Raw genomic sequence first — 18,250 nt, forward strand, 5'->3', positions numbered from 1 at the left:
TCGCTCAATAATTCCATGGCTGAGAGAGTGGTGAGTCTACTAGAACACCCACCTGAATACATTAAACTCTGATCGCTGAAAACTCACCTTTTACAGACTTTTGGTCTATAGGAGTCTGAACACGCCAAACAGTTGCTCTGTTTGCCCAGCCTGGGTGATGCTAAGCCGTTGGTGCAAGTGGACCACATGCTGTCCTCCTGGGAAATCACCATCCCTACTTTATTCTTAAATAACTCTTCATGCTGCAAATGCCTGATCAAGTTCACATAGCCCTCGCTAATGCACCTGTGAAGGATGATATGGATCTTACTAAAATGGCTGCTAGCCAGGCAGTTGTGCACCATTTCTCCTATTTTCTCTGCCTCGGTAAGCCCAGTCAGCAAGGCCTTGAACATATGGACACCCATGGATTTGAAACAGATGACACCAGCTCTGTGTTTTTACTATGCTCACTTTGGTAGGAATGTTAGGAAGTGCCGACCACCTTGCAGCTTCGATAGAGTCAGCACATCGGGACATCAGAGGTCTGTGTACACCATGGGCTCCAGCAGCGAGGGTGGCCATTTCACTGCATTTATTAACCCAAAACCCATTCTGCATGCGATGGTGAAAATATCAGACCCTTGGTCTGCAGGGCAGCAAAGCCAACTGGCCTACATATCAGAGTTCACAAGTGATATGAGATATGTCAAAGGGAAAAATAATGCCATAGCTGATTGTCTTTCACGGCAGCCATTGATGCCATACATATAAGGGTCGACTGAGGCAGCATAGCAGCCAACCAAGCTACTGATCCAGAGGTTCAGGCTTACTGAATAGCAGTCATGGGCCTGTGGCTGGCTGACATTAAGTTTGCGGAAGCTGGGGTTTCTCTCCTGTGCAATATCTCAGCCAGTCACCCTCATCCCCTAGTGCCTGCAAACTGGAGGCAGACTGTTTTTGACTCCACACATGGCCTCTCGCATCCAGGCCAGAAGGCTTCATAGAAACAAAATGCTCTAAAGTTTGTGTGCCACAGCCTTAGAAGGGGTTTGAGTGATTGGACTGCAGCCTGTGTAGAGTGCCACCATGCAAAACTTAGCCATTATGTTCAGGAGCCAGTGGCACCTTTTGAGCTCCCTGAGCAACAGTCTGACCACGCCAATATAGATCTTGTTGGTCTTTTTCCCCCTCCTGCGGTTTCACGCACTTCCTTGCCATAGTGGATTGTATCACCAGGTGGCCAGAGGTTGTCCCTCTAGCATCAACTTCAGCCACAGGTGTGGCTCAGGCGTTCATCAGTACCTGGGATGCTCAGTTTGTCAACCCATCTGATATTTCCTCCGACCGTGGTCCCCAACTCATATCAGATCTCTGGGCTGCGATGGCCCAGAACCTTGGCATTAGACTACATCACACCACGGCGTATCACCCACAGTCCAACAGCCTATGCAAGTGGTTTCACTGATCCTTAAAAGCTGCTGTGAGGGCCTCCCCTGACAATGAGTGTTAGCATGACCATCTCCCATGGGTCCTGCTGGGGCTCAGAACAGCTCCAAAAGAGGACCCGCAGTCATTCACGGCTGATATACAGGCAGCCAATACAAGTGCCATGGCTGCCTAGTATTCTTGACGCCATGACTACCTAGTTTTCCTCTCAGCAGCGTTCTGCTCTCCTCAGTAAATTCAATTCCTTTGCATCTATTCCTACCTCCCTTCATGGCGTACAGCACTCTCGGATTCCTGTTGACCAACATTCAGCCTCGTTTGATTTTATCCACCATGATGCACACAAGCATCCCCTTAGGCCCCCTTAAGATGAAACGTCTTGTGTTTTGGAACGGAGAGAAAGTAGGTAAGAGGGGTAACCTGAATGTGTTCCAGTAGTTTACCTTAAACCGGCCCAGCATGTTTTGGAGGATTCCACTAGCAGGCCCCTGCCGTCATGACATGACCATGAGCATGTCAACACACCTCTGGACGAGCCAGAGGCAATTGCTGTTCCTCCACTCATGGATCACATGGAACACAGGACCTGAGCTAGACGGATTGACTGACCTCCTGACAGGTACACAATGACGGTTTTAGAGAACTCTGGGGGAGGCTGTGCCGTGCAACGTAATTGGTGGAAATGTATTCACAACATCCAAACATGGAGTTGAGGTTCACCTAAAGAGGCAGGTCTGACGTGATGATGTAATTATATAAAGTGTTTTTAGCAGACTTTGCCTTCAGGCTTTGGCGCTCAATAAAATGTGTTACAGTCCTTTTCTGAGACATAAGGACTTAGACAGGAGGACTTAAGAAGGACTTAGACAGATTAAGAGAATAGGCAAGAAAGTGGCAAATCATAGAATCATAGAAATCTACAGCACATTCCAGGCCCTTCGACCGATTACGTAATCCATTCCATAAACTACCTATAATTACCCTACTGCATAACCCTCTATATTTCTAAGCTCCATGTACCTGAGAGTTTCTTAAAAGACCCTATTGTATCCACCTCTACCGCTGTCACTGGCAATGCATTCCACACACCCACCACTTTGTGTAAAAAGTTACCTCTGACAGCCCCCTTGTACCTACTTCCAAGCACCTTAAAACTATGCCCTCTCACGTGAGCCATTTCAGCCCTGGGAGAAAACCTTTGGCTATCCACACAGCCAATGCCTCTCATCATCTTATACACCTCAATCAGGTCACCTCTCATCCTCAATCACTCGAAGGAGAAAAGGCCAAGCTCACTCAACCTATTCCTATAAGGCATGCTCTCCAATCCAGGTAACATCCTTGTAAATCTCCTCTGCACTCACTCTATAGTATCCACATCCTTCCTGTAGTGAGGTAACCAGAAGTGAACGCCGTACTCCAAGTGGGGTCTAACTAAGGTCTTAAGTAGCTTTAACATTACCTCATGGCTCTTGAACTCAATCCCATGGTTGATGAAGGCCATCGCACCATACGCCTTCGTAACAACACTGTCAACATGTGCAGCAGCTTTGACTGTCATATGGACATGGACCCCAAGATCTTGCTAATCCTTCACGCTGCCAAGAGACTTACCATTAATATTATATTCTGTCTTCAAATTTGACCTACCAAAATGAACCACTTCACACTTATCTGGGTTGAACTCCACCTGCCACTTCTCAGCCCAGTTCTGTATCCTATCAATGACCCATTGTAACCTCCGACAACCCTCCAGACTATCCACAACACCCCCGATGAAATACAATGTTGGAAAATGCATGGTAGAAGAAATAAGTATGAAGACTATTTTCTAAATGGGAAGAATATCCAAAAATCTGAAGGACTTGGGATTCCTTATTCAGAACACTCTAAAGGTTAACTTGCAGGTTGAGTCAATGATGAGGAAGGCAAATGCAATGTTAGCATTTATTTCAAGAAGTCTAAAATATAAGAGCAGGGATGTGATGCTGAGGCTTTATAAGGCACTGATGAGGCCTCACCTTGAGTAGTGTGAGCAGTTTTGGGCTCCTTATCTAAGAAAAGATATGCTGGCATTGGAGGGGGTTCAGAGGAGGTGCACAAGAATGATACCAGGAATGAAAGGGTTATCATATTATATGTTTATCCAGTTATGTTATATGGCTCAGAATGTTGGACAATATCTAGTAACATGGGGAAACGAATTGGAGCAGCAGAGATGTGGTTTTTGAGGAGGATGCAAAGAATATCATGGATGAAACAAATATCTAACGAGGATGTCATGAACAGAGCAAACACAAAAAGAGAAATAACGTATCAGATCATGAAAAGGCAACGTAACTTCATTGGACATGTGATTAGGAAAGAGGAGTCAGAATGCATGGTAATTATGGGAAAGATTGAAGGGAAGAAAGCAAGAGGAGACAAAGACAAATAATGATGGAGACAGCAGCCAGAGAACTGGAAATGAATACCAATGAATTGATCCACTTGACCTGAAACAGGAGTGTGTGGGCCATGGCAGTCAAAGCTCAAACTGGGCACGGCACCTGATGAACATCATTATCATCATATGAGGAATATTTGATGACTCTGGGCCTGTACTCACTGGAATTTAGAAGGATGAGGGGAGATCTCAATGAAACCTTTTAAATTTTGAAAGGTCTGGACAGAGTAGATGGGGAAAGGATGTTTCGCATGATGGTGGAGTCTAACACAAGAGGGCACAACCTCAGGATAGAGGAGTATCCACTTAAAACAGAGATGCGAAGAAATTTCTTTAGCCGGTGTTTGGTGAATTTGCGGAATATGTTACCACAGGCAGCTGTGGAGGCCAGGTTGTAGGGTGTACTTAAGGTGGAGATTGATAAGTTCTTGATTGGCCACAGCATCAAAGGTTACGGGGAGAAGGCCAGGGAGTGGGACGGAGGAGTGGAAAAAAAGTATCAGCCATGATTGAATGGCAGAACAGAAGTGGTGGGCCAAATGGCCCAATTCTGCCTCCATGTCTTATGGCCTTAAAAAACATCTCACACTGTTTTATTTGCACAAATTTACGGTATATTAGCTTTTCATTATTTTATCACTTTCAGTGAATATTGGAATTTAGAAAGAAATTCTCCAATGCACCTAAACTTGGTTACATCTCAATCTACATTTTGGTTGGCTTTTCATTAGTTGTAGATCTGCTTTATTGTTCAGCATCAGATGATGCAATGATTGACACTATAACTTCCTGCAAGATTGCCAGATTTCTGCCCCAGGACACAACAGAGGTGATTGAGGGACTGATGTTAAGCAACGTGAATCAGATCTGGCCTCTCCTTCCAATATTTCAGTGTGTTCGATCCTTGAATCTCTTATCGCTTGATTATGAACTGAAAAGAAACTCAGCGATGCACAGATGATCTGTTATTTTTGGAATGTAAATGGCATACTGTTTTTTTTCCCTAGAGAAATATGCCTCACCTCCTGTTTTTTTTCTCCCAAACTATTGTATTCACAGTAAAATGTAAAGAGATTAATACTGTGTATTCTAAGAGGCTGTTAGCTCTGCCTGAGGTTGCAGGAACCAGGGAACTAGTGGTTAGACACAAGGTGAACATTTTTCATTCAAAAGCTTGTGAAATCTTATAGGACTCTATCTAAAAGGGGCTTAGGACACACATTTGAGTTTATTCAAGGTAGAAGAGACCTGGCTCTCTGAGTTAATTGAGAGACATGGGGACGTGATCTTGTGCTTGAGGAACAACAATGATCTAACTAGAAGGTGAGGCAGGTTCAAACCTTATACTGCATGCTGCATTTTCATCAGAAGCTACCTAATTTATAACCATCAATTTTCTTAAAGATTATTTATTCCCTCCAGCCCAACTCCAGTGAGACTCCAGGAAACACTGAGCAACAGATTGTTAAGTTGTTGCTTAAGGAGTATCAGAACATAAGTTTGGTTGATATCAGTTCACAGGCTGAGGATAGCTATGAAATTATTGCAGCGGTAAATGGTTGCCAGATTATTAAATCTGCTGCCACTGTATCTATGTAAAACTGGTAGTTTTGTGATGATTGTGCAACCATTATTCAACAGAATCAGAATCAGGTTTAATATCACCAGTGTATGTCATGAAATTAATTAACTATACAGCAGCAGTACAATGAAATACAAGATAAATAAATATAAAGAAAAAACTGAATTACATTAAAATTAATGCAAAAAAACAGTAAAAGAAGTAGTGAGGTAGTGTTCATGGGTTCAATGTCCATTTCGAAATTGGATGGCAGAGGGGAAGAAGCTGTTCCTGAATCGCTGAGTGTGTACCTTCAGGCTTCTATACCACCTTCCCAATGGTAACAATGAGAAGAAGGCATATCCTGGATGGTGGAGGTCCTTAATGATGCACACCGCCTTCCTAAGGCACCAATCCTTGAAGATGTCTTTGTTACTACAAAGGCTAGTGTCCATAATGGAGGTGGCTAATTTTACCAGTTTCTCCGACTGACTTCAGTCTTGTGCAGTAGTGCCCCTCAAACCAGATGGTGATGCAGCCAGTCAGAAAGCTCTCCGCAGCATATTTGTAGAAGTTTTCGAGTGTTTTAGTTGATACACTGAATTGCCTCAAACTCCGAATGATGTGAACAACAGGAGAGGAAGGAGAACTTGCATATTTATTTATTTATTGAGATTAAAACGTAGATTAGGCCCTTCAGGCTCTTCAAGCTGCATCACACAGCAACCCCCAATTTAACACTAACCTCATCACAGGACGAGTAACAATGACCAATTAACCTACCAGCTGGTAGGTCTTTGAACTGTGGGAGGAAATCGGAGCACCCGGTCACAGTCACAGACAGCGGCAGGAATTGGACCTGGTTCTCTGGTACTGTAAAGCATTGTATTAAAGACTACGCAACCATGTCACTCTATGAGAGGTATCTAGCCTAAGCAAGTTCAGGATGTTAGCAGCATAATGTGTAGCTTGAAAATGAACAGATGAGTGACAGTGATATGGAGCATAGTTTGAACTTAATCCCAAGGACATTTGTAGTCATTTTCAAGCCAAAAGTTGTAAAGGCTTGAGGTACCATACAAACTAGAACAGTAAGCCAATTATCCCCTTGAGCTATTTAATAACATCACGTCAATTTGATTGAAAGCTTAATTCTGTATACTCTTAACAGTTAGAAATCTAGTTGAAAAGTCTAGCGAGAGTATAGTATTCGATCCTGAATGTAGGATCTGAGATCTTGTGATGATTGGCTGTCACGTGACAATTCAGGGCATCAAGAAAGTGAAAAAGGTCCAAAGGCCTTGGCAAAATTGGACTATGTTGAGAGGTTTTGGGGATGCTTGAGCTGTTGTTAGGTACAACACATTCAGAGCATTGGCTGTGTAGAAATATCACAACATCTGGCTTGTGATGTGAGATGAAAAATCAGGAAATATTTTACAAAGAAAAACATGCCTCTCAGCATAAATACTTTATTGATCATACTTTGTTGGAACATGTGACGATCATGAAATGTGGTACGGAATATGAGGTGCCAGAAATTACTTTTTACCTGAAACAGTGCCTAAACATAACAACAGGCGTAAGCCACTCGGCCCCTCAATCCTACCCCACCATATAATATGATCATGGATGATAGGCCCCAGGCCTTTGTGCTAGTTCCACACTGCTCTGGATTCCCCAAACCTTCAAAAAATTACCTGTGGTTTCTCTTTGTCTCTTAACCCTTTAGATTGGCCACTAATATGCAGAATGGACACAGTTTATTTTGCTCTTTCTTTAGTTTATTTTCCTCCCGCTGTTGAACACCAAAAATTATTCATCATCTCAAAATGCTGTTTCAATCCAGTGATGAGCACTGGGCCAATATTTGTTTTGTGCCTGGATCTTCTTCCTGCACTAATATTCTCTTCAATAATTCTATGTCCAACGCATCATGCCCAGTGGAATCAGCAAAAGGTGTGTTGTAAACACAAAAACACCTTACTCAGGTGGAACACAGTGTGGCTGCAATGGAGAGAGGTAGAAAAGGTGGGAATTTGGGTTAAGGAGATAAGGAGATTGAGTGGTGGGTGTAGAGATTGGAAGAATAGGGAAAAGCATGATTTGTTGCTGCTAAATGCAGACAGTTGTGGACACAGCTCAGCACATGATAGAAACTAACCTCCCCTCCATGGACTCTGACTATATTTCGTACTGCCTCAGAAAAGCAGTCAGCATAATTAAAGACCCCACTCACTCCAGATATTCTTTCTTTTCTATCCTTCCATCAGGCAGAGATAGAAAAACCTGAAAGCACTTACCATCAGGATCAAGGATAGCTTCTACTCCACTTTGTAGGACTACCAAACAGTCCTTTTGTACAACAGAGTGGAATTTTGATCTCACAATCTACTTTGTCATGGTCTTCCTTTTTAATGTCAGCCTACACTGCTCTTCCTACACTTTCTCTTTAATTGTAACACTCTATTCTGCATTCTGTTACTGTTTTCCTCAATGTACTGATGTGATGAAATGAGTAGTATGGATGGCATACAAAACAATGGTTGTCACTGTACCTCAGAATGAGTGAGAATAATAAACCAACATAGGGGGAAACGTCATAACTTGTAGGTAGAGTCGGTGGTGAGGAAGGCAAATGCAATGTTAACATTCATTTCAAGAAGTCTAGAATGCAGGGACAGGGACGTGACGTTGAGGCTTTATAAGGCACTGGTGAGGCCTCACCTTGAGTATTGCTGAGAGTTCTGGGCTCCTCATCTAAGAAAATATGTGCTGGCATTGGAAAGAGTTCAGAGGAGGTTCACAAGGATGATGCCAGGAATGAAAGGGTTATCATACAAGGAACGTTTGATAGCTCAGGTCTGTACTCGCTGGAACTTAGAAGGATGCGGGGGAGGGGGGGAGGATCTCATTGGAACCTTTCGAATGTTGGAAGGCCTAGACAGAATAGATGTGTAATTAATGTTTTGCATGGTGGGGTGTCTAGGACAAGAGGGCCCAGCCTCAGAATAGAGGGGTGTCCATGTAAAATAAAGATGTGGAGAAATTTCTTTAGTCAGAGGGTGGTGAATTTGTGGCAGCTGTGGAGGCCAGATCATTGGGTGTATTTAAGGCAGAGATTGATAGGTTCTTGACTGCACATGGCATCAAAGGTTACTGGGTGAAGGCCGTGGAGTGGGGCTGAGGAGGAGATAGAAAAAGATCAGCTATGTTTGAATGGCAGAGTAGACTTGATGGGCCAAATAGCCCAATTCTATTCCTATGTCTTATGGTCTTATTTATTGGGAGGTATGACTGGACGGCAGAAGCTCAGTGATGAGAGAGATGAAGAGACCCACAATGAGCAGGGGTTGGCAGCAGCTAGTGCATAAGAGTGATCAGTCAGCAAGTTTCAGAATTTAAGAGTCAGGCTGTTGCTTTGAGCAGTCTTCACATTTTCTGCACAAATAGCCCTCTCTCTACACGGGCTCAAATTAATTTGGCGGACAAATTACCAAAACGTACACTGTTTACCTATGCACTTCTCTGGACTGTTACAAAGGCATGAACTGTGCAAAAACCGATCTGGTCAAGATCTTGCATGTCTTTACTGACAGCTGATAGACAACAGTATTAATGGTGAATACACTTGAAAAGTTTTCATTTGTTGATCATTTTTGTTCTAATTGGCTTGTATACCTTAAAGAACAAAAATATATTCTGGCTATAATGCTTGTTCCACATACCTAGCAGCACCCTTGATGTGGAAAAGCTGCCTCTCAGATCCTCTTTACATATTTCCCCTATCACCTTAAACTTCAAGTTTTAGACTCCCCTAGCCTAGTAAAAAACTGACCATCAACCTTATCTATGCCACTTATTATTTTATACACCTCATACAAGGTCACTCCTCAGCCTCATACACACCAGGAGAAAAGTCCCTATCCAGTCTCTCCTTCTAACTCAAGCCCTCCATTCCTAACAACATCCTTATGATTTTTTTTTCCTGCACCTTTTCCAGTTTAACACATCCTTCCCACAGCTAGGAGATCAGGACTGCATTCGATACTCCGAATGTGCTCCCACCAATATCTTGTAGAGTTGAAAATTTGTGTAGTCAAGTACATTCTTGCAAAATCAAGAGAAGTATATATAGATTAAAATAATTAAATTTTTTTTTGATATTTTATAAAGTTTCAATCTTGCTTGTGAGTAACAGTTATCCGGGTGTTGGTCTGCTGAACAGCTGGGAGCCGCTGAGAGCATCGCAGACTGATATGGAGGCTTCAATGCACAGTAGTGCAAGAAGACGCAGAGGGTTGTAGACACAATCAGCTCCATCATGGGCACACCCCCCTCCACCACATGGACATCAGCAGAGTCGTTGCCTGCAGGTGGCATGTCCATCCTCAAGAACCATCAATATACGTGATAGGCCCTTTTTTATTACTACCATTGAGGGGGAGTTACAGGAGCCTGAAGATCCACACTCGAATTCACGAGCTCCTTCCCCTCCACCATAAGATTTCCGAATGGTTCATGAACCCATGAAGGCACCATCATGATTCCTTTATTTTCCACTATTTATTTTAGTGATTTTATCACAATTGTATATCTTTACACTATACTTCTTCCACAAAACAACACATTTCACATAATCCAAGTCGGCAATAATCAATCTGATTCAGATTCTAAAGTAAATCTGCCCTGGGTGACTGTCTTACTTCATTTCTTTAAACATCTGTGTGTGTTCTCTGGCACTATCTAGGGGATTGCACTTCGCATATTTGAGAGATCTTTTGTGATGCCCTATGATTCCACACGAAATTTCACCAAAGTGAGCAAACTCTGCTGGAAATGCATCACCTAATGATCCAGTTTCTCATGTCATTTCCCATGATCTGCCACAAGAGGTCATTATAGGCACAGACTGCGTTGGGATGCACAATTAAAACCTATGCAAAAAAAACTGCTTCTGTGCTGCAAACTTTGGGTCTTTCAGGTTGCAAAAGACACTTTTTCCAACTTTACAGCCGTGTTAATGCTCTACACAAGAAAATAAAAATAAAGTGCCTTTCAGAGAAGTCTGTAGCTTTTCGGATGATGCTGTGTCCAATTGATTTCCCATCATGTTGGTGAATAATATGTTTTGAGTTGTTGTATTTTGTCCTTGCAGCAGAGTAATGAGTTTGAAGTAGTTTTGCCAACTTTCTCACTCCCAAATAAGGGACAAAAATAGCAGTCAAATACGGGACACTTGTGTTTACCACGAGAAAGACTACCATGACCATGAAGCCTTGCGCGGGCACCTGTGTGCGCATGCGTGTATGTGCTGATCTTTTTCTACAAATTGGTTTTGGCTTCATCTTCCCGATTCTGCTTTTACTATATGCTAGTGTTATTTTAGGTTTTACGTTTTATTTGGTATAATTCAGTAGGTTATCTTTTGGGTCTGGGAACGCTCAAAAATTTTTCCCATATAAATTAATGGTAATTCCTCCTTCGCTTTACGTCATTTCGGCTTATGAACGGTTTCATAGGAACGCTCTACCTTAGTGGGGGAAATACGGGACAAGGGCAGTCCCGTATGGGACAATCCAATTTAGCCCAATATACGGGATGTCCCGGCTAATACGGGACAGTTGGGAAGCCTAGACTGAAGCCTACCAAGGGAACTGTGCAAGTTAAATTTAGTTAATTAAAGAAAATATGGGAAAAAGATGGTAATGTTAACTGTAATGGCCAGGAACATCCTGGACTGCTTTGCAAACCTATAAATGACTGAAGTTCTTAAGAGAAGAAAACCTCTCCGTCTTAGTTTGTCATAGTCACAGAGAAGAAGTAACACAGCACAGAAATCAGACTTCTGGCCCATCTTGTCCATATTCATGCATCAAGTACCCATCAATACTACCTGTACTGTGCCTGTAAGTCTATATTCTGCTGAGTCTGCATACAGACGGGTGGTGGAACGGCTGGCCCTCTGGTGTGGTCAGGACAATCTGGAGCTAAATATGCTCAAGACTGTGGAGATGACAGTGGACTTCAGGAGGAGGCCCCCAATACTCCCCCCACTCACTATACTCAACAGTATTGTGTCAGCTGTGGAGACCTTCAGGTTTCTGGGTGTCACAATCTTCCAGGACCTGAAATGGACACCCAACACGGACACTCATATCAAAAAGGCTCAGCAGAGGTTGTATTGCCTAGGTCAACTCAGGAAGTTCAACCTGCCTCAGGAGCTGCTGATTCAATTCCATTCAGGAATAATCCAGTCTGTTCTCTGTTCGTCCAACACTGTCTGGTTTGGATCAGCTACCAAACAAGACAAGAATAGACTCCAAAGAACCGTCAGGGCTGCAGAAAGGATTATTGGTGTGAAGCTGCCCTCGATCCAGGACTTATATGCATCTAGAGTCAGGAAGCGAGCAAGCAGCATCATTGTAGACCCATCACACCCTGGACATCACCTGATCTAACTCCTTCCTTCTGGTAGGTGCTTTAGATCACTGTATGCCAGGACAAATAGGTACAAGGACAGTTTCTTTCCGTATGCCGTCAGTCTTATGAACACTTGAATTTTAGTCTATTATAAACCAAGTCCACCTGTACATACACAGGTATACCTCATTGTATATAGTTCATGATTATTTGCACTATTGTTTTGTTTGCTTTTTGATTCTTTACAGCGAGAGCTCAGGGAAACCGGCATCAAATTGCCTGTATGTGTCCACATACTTGGCGATAATAAAGGATACTGATTCTGTATTGTTTTGCTTTTTGCACTACCTCAGTGTGCTTATATAAGGAATGATTTGATTGGATAGCATGCAAACAAATGCTTAACAGAAATAATAAACAGTTATTCACTTATCAGCATTTAGTCCACAGTGTTCTATATCTCAGCAAGTCAAGTGCATGTTCAGATATTTCTTATGTGTTATGAGAGACTGTACCTCCATCTCCTGCCGCTGTCCAAAAGGAGTTTGTATGTTCTTCTGGTGACCGTGTGGGTTTTTTTCGGGTGCTCCAGTTTCCTCCCTCAGTCCAAAGATGTACCAGTTGGTAGGTTAATTGGTCATTGTAAATTGTCCCGTGACTAGGCTAGGTTTAAATTGGGGGATTGCTGAGTGGCAAGGCTCGTAGAACTGGAAGGGCCTGTTCTACGCCGTATTTCAATAAATAAATAAATATTCCTCTTTATTTTTTACAGCTGCTCAGACCAACTGTTGCTCTGAGCAGGAAATTTTTTACACGGCCTGAAAACGCCGCAGCACTTTAAATGGTGTCACCGTTCAGTGCCAGCAGTTTATTAACAATGAGCTACCAACTTTCATTCACTGATTATTGTAACAATTTCTAAGTATTGAAACTTGAAGCAATGACTATGTACTTTGAAGCTCTAAAATGGTTCAAAGTAAAGGTTATTATTTAGGTAATTCATGAATTATTTTCATTAACACATAAATAATTACAGGGTATTTCACAATTATGTTAACATAGATTTCAAAATTATATTAACATTATATAAAAGAAAATTCTAGCTGCGCACAACAAACACGGGAGTATTTCAGTTACTGAGTGGCTGCGCACCCGAGCAGCATAGAGGGAACAATGTCAAACGCCCACTCAGAGAGTGCGTCCCAGATTCCAAACATTCTCTGAGTGAAACAAAAGCTGTTCCTCAGATCCTTTCTGATCTTTTCTCATTATCCTAAACCTATGCCTCTGGTTATAAACACTTCTATATAAAAGGGCCCTTTCCATTATCCATCCCTTCACTGCCCTTCATGATCATTAGATTCTACCTCCTCAGCTGCCTTTGCTTCAAAGGAAATAAGCCCAAAGGAAACACACCATCCCAGGCAACATCCTGGTGAATCTTCCCTCAAGCATATTCTTCCTTTGGTAAGAAAACCAGAACTGCTCAGAAGTCCAATTGCGGCTCAGTCAATGTTTAATAAAATAGTACTGTGATCTTTGTGCTCTTATATTCAAGGCCTTAGATAATGAATGCAAGCATCCTGTAAATGGACAGAATTCACATGGAGTTTGGGTTTACCTTCTGAAGAAACTTACTCTTTATTTTCAAGGGGGCACCAACAAGGAGAGTCACTTGTCATGGAATGAGTGCTCCTTCATCTAAATTTTCCATTATTCTTATACTATTTCAATATATAATTTTTCTCTGCATCTCCACCCCACATGCACTATGTATACATAGAGTGAAGTAAGCCTTTTACAGAGTCAGGCTTCATTGCCTATGCAATGTGAGCCAGGTTCACTTCAGTCTTTACCTTATTCAGTATGTACAGTGCCAAGCTTCCTTCTCTGAGTTTATGGGATTGCTGTTAGGCCTTTGACAATAATGAGCTCACCTTAGCCTGTAGTGTGCGGTTCAGTCCAGTTTGAACTAGTTCCAGAATTTCTCTGCCTGGTACCAAATCCACAGCGACCCCCTATCTCTCTGCTACATGATCACCCCCTTGTTCTTTACTACATATCCCATGTGCTTTCTTCATCACCTTATTCATCTGTGCTGCAACCATTAGAGATCCATGGATATGTCAACTAAGGTCTCTGTTCCTCAATACTCCTTGGACTGACTTGTTCTACATTTGATAGATCACCCACTGTCCCCATCAAAGAAATAATGCATCCTTATCAGGCTTAAATTCCATGTGCTAATGCTCCATCCAGCTTACCAGCTGGTCAGTATTCTACAGATTCACAGCCCTTGTCAGCATCAACAAGCCACTAGTTTTTACATTATTTGCAAACTTGCTAGTCACGCCTCCAACTTTCACATCAAGTCATGAAGGACTAAAGTGCTGACATCAATTACTGTATTACACTATTGGTTGTAGTGTGTTTAATATTTCAGTAATATTTGAGTAATATTGTAGATATGTTGTCCGATTCTTGGTTTGTTTGCATAATTTATTACAAGTTATATCTAAGAAACACGTGAATGGCATGGGTGATTATGTCACTATATCATAACTGAGCACCTCACTAAAGAAAAACTAAGTATTTAAAATATCCAAACCCCTGTGTTTATCTTTTGATTAGTTTCTGGAGTCACAAAACATAACAGTGCAATGAGGAAGTTTTAAAATGAACCCGTAATGACAATCTACCTGTTGAGGCACTGCACACTTTCCTTCAGAAGGGGAGAGAGACGTTCGAGTTTTTAAAAAAGCCATGGGTTCATAAGCAGTGAGTGTCAGGTAATAATAATAAATAAGTAAATAAATAGATGAAATAATTGGCTACATTAGAAGGATAGATGCGATCGACTGCACAAAAAAAAACTGGATAATGTATACTGAACGAATTGAGTAGATTTTGAAGCAAATGAAATAATCTATGAAAACTGTTCCTGAGTGCAATAGGTGGAAAAGAAAAGCATTATTTGCTTAGAAATTTACCTGTTCTAACCAAACCAGCTAAAATGAATTTTGCTGTATCTTGAATGTAATACAGGAATATTTTGAACCAAAACTATTGTTTATTGCAGAATGCTTTAGGTTTCATAAGGAGAATCAGAATGGAGAGGAGTCTATTACAGTTACGTGACTGAACTGAAGACATTGTACAAGCATTGTCAGTTCACTGATGAGCTTAATGACACATTAAGAGATCGTTTAGTTTGTGGAATCTTACAAGAATGCATTCAAAAACGGCTCCTAACTGAAGCACAACTCACATTTAAAAGAGCAGTTGAAATCACTGTATCAATGAAAACAGAAGCCAGAGATGCAATTGAGTTTCTGTCAGGAATGAAAGGGAATGTGAAGAAAATTGCAACGTTTAAACAGAAACCTGCCTGGCTGAACAGATTGTGTTACCTTTATGGCAGGGGCTCACATATACCAGATCAATTCAGATTTAAACATGAAAGTTGCAGAAAATGCAACAAAGCGGGACACACTCTAAGAGCATGTCAGGCAGACAAAAATAAAGGACTGCACAGGGAAGAGAACACCTGCATGCTGTTGATGAAAAATCTGATAATGAGAGTGAGACTGAGTAGTCTTGAGAGTTACAATGTGAAAACTAACAAGAGCCAAGCAAGATGGCTTACACCAGAAGTAAATTATAAACAGCAAATTATTTAAAATGGATTCGGACACAAGCTCGGCTGTTTCAGTCATTCCACAAAATGTGTCTGAACAGCATTTCAAAGATATTGATCTGAATCCTGTATGTAAGGAGATTGTACACTCTTATTATGACCATGAGGTTTTCCTCTGGATGGTCCAGTTTCCTCCCTCAGTCCAAAGACATACTGTACCGATTGGTGGATTAATTGATCATTGTAAATTGTCCCATGATCAGGACAGTGTTAAATCAGGGGTTCCTGGGTGGTGTGGTTCAAACGGCTAGAAGGATCTATTCTGTGATGTATCTCAATAAATAAATAAGTAAATCCAACTAAGAATGTATACTGAAGAAAAGACAACTCATGTAGGAATGACAGTCATAACAGCGAAATACGACAACCAACAACCAACACTGGACATGTCATAATGAGGGGCGTTGGGAACGGATCCAAATGCAAGACACAGGCACTGAAGTACTAGGAACAGGAACGGACAAAACTAAATGACAGGACAGGACACAGACTAGGAGTAAGGACAGGAACACAGACTAGGCTAGGGAAGCAGGACCAGGACGAGGGATTGGGAACAAGGAACCTGGCCATGGACTCCGAGCCAGAGACTGGACAAGGACCCAGAACCTGGGTCTTGACTCAGGCTCGGACCCCAAAACTAGGCAAAGACGTGACGAGGCTTGGGTTCTTGGAGACCAGGCAAAGACGTGACGAGGCTTGGGTACTTCGAGGCAACTCCTGGGCAGGACACGGGACAGGGAGGGATAGACCCACCCGCAGGGTAACAGCAAACGGCCTGGCTTACCTGACAGAGGCAAGGGACAGGAAGGGAGCTCGCTCCTGGGTGGCTCCAAGACTCGAGGTGGCCGGTAACCTTGGCGGGCTGCAGAACAGCCAAATCCATATCTCGATGACTGCACCAGCCTTCCACCAGTTGGTTGCTCCAAGGGGAGACTGGTGAGACGACCCAGCAACCACACTCCATCCCAGGGCCACTTATATTCCCAGCCCCAAGATGAGCATCAGGTGCTTATGGTTAAGTCCAACTGAAACAAGGGACAGCCGGAAGACCCGGAGTCCGCGGGCTGGAACATGAACCAGAATGCAGACTTCGGACCGCATCATGACAGGACATGCATATGGTTACAGCAGAAAGTCAGCATTCTGGGACTGTGATTGACTGGGACAACTGCAACTTGATTAGAGATTCATCCACCAGTATGCAAGCCTCATCCCCTGCAATAGAGTCAAATGCAACTGAATTAAGAAAGATAATGGATGGTGCCACAATACTCTTTAAGGATGGTATTTGAAAACTCAGACATGCAGTATCAAGTATAAAATAGTGTTAACATAGAAACATAGAAACATAGAAAATAGGTGCAGGAGTAGGCCATTCGGCCCTTCGAGCCTGCACCGCCATTTATTATGATCATGGCTGATCATCCAACTCAGAACCCCGCCCCAGCCTTCCCTCCATACCCCCTGACCCCCGTAGCCACAAGGGCCATATCTAACTCCCTCTTAAATATAGCCAATGAACTGGCCTCAACTGTTTCCTGTGGCAGAGAATTCCACAGATTCACCACTCTCTGTGTGAAGAAGGTCCTAAAAGGCTTCCCCTCTATCCTCAAACTGTGACCCCTCGTTCTGGACTTCCCCAACATCGGGAACAATCTTCCTGCATCTAGCCTGTCCAATCCCTTTAGGATCTTATACGTTTCAATCAGATCCCCCCTCAATCTTCTAAATTCCAACGAGTACAAGCCCAATTCATCCAGTCTTTCTTCATATGAAAGTCCCGCCATCCCAGGAATCAATCTGGTGAACCTTCTTTGTACTCCCTCTATGGCAAAGATGTCTTTCCTCAGATTAGGGGACCAAAACTGCACACAATACTCCAGGTGTGGTCTCACCAAGGCCTTGTACAACTGCAGTAGTACCTCCCTGCTCCTGTACTCGAATCCTCTCGCTATAAATGCCAGCATACCATTTGCCTTTTTCACCGCCTGCTGTACCTGCATGCCCACTTTCAATGACTGGTGTATAATGACACCCAGGTCTCGTTGCACCTCCCCTTTTCCTAATCAGCCACCATTCAGATAATAATCTGTTTTCCTATGTTTGCCACCAAAGTGGATAACTTCAGATTTATCCACATTAACTTGCATCTGCCATGAATTTGCCCACTCACCCAACCTATCCAAGTCACCCTGCATCCTCTTAGCATCCTCCTCGCTGCTAACACTGCCACCCAGCTTCGTGTCATCCGCAAACTTGGAGATGCTGCATTTAATTCCCTCATCCAAGTCATTAATATATATTGTAAACAACTGGGGTCCCAGCACTGAGCCTAAAATGAAAATGCCACACCCAAGTTTTACAAAGCTCATCTGGTTCCTTATAACATCTTGTGATAAAGTAGCCAGTAAACTAAATCCAATTGGGTCTGAAAGAAATCTTGCCAAGTTTGAATGGAACCCATAGGCAAAGCCAATGGTCTCAGTTGCCAAGAAGAATGGGTCTGTCAGGATCTGTGGTGATTTTAAGGTCACCATCAACTCAGTACTGAAAGCAGATCAGTTATCTGTGCCCAGAATAGAGGATATCTCTGCAAACCTTTCTAGATGGAAACACTTCACCAAAGTGGCCCACCTACAAATGGAGATGAAAGAAGAGTCAAAAGTGTTTCTCACCATAAACAGTCACAAAGGGT

The sequence above is a fragment of the Mobula hypostoma genome, chromosome 1 (assembly GCF_963921235.1).
Source record: "Mobula hypostoma chromosome 1, sMobHyp1.1, whole genome shotgun sequence".
In the NCBI taxonomy this organism is placed as follows: domain Eukaryota; kingdom Metazoa; phylum Chordata; class Chondrichthyes; order Myliobatiformes; family Myliobatidae; genus Mobula; species Mobula hypostoma.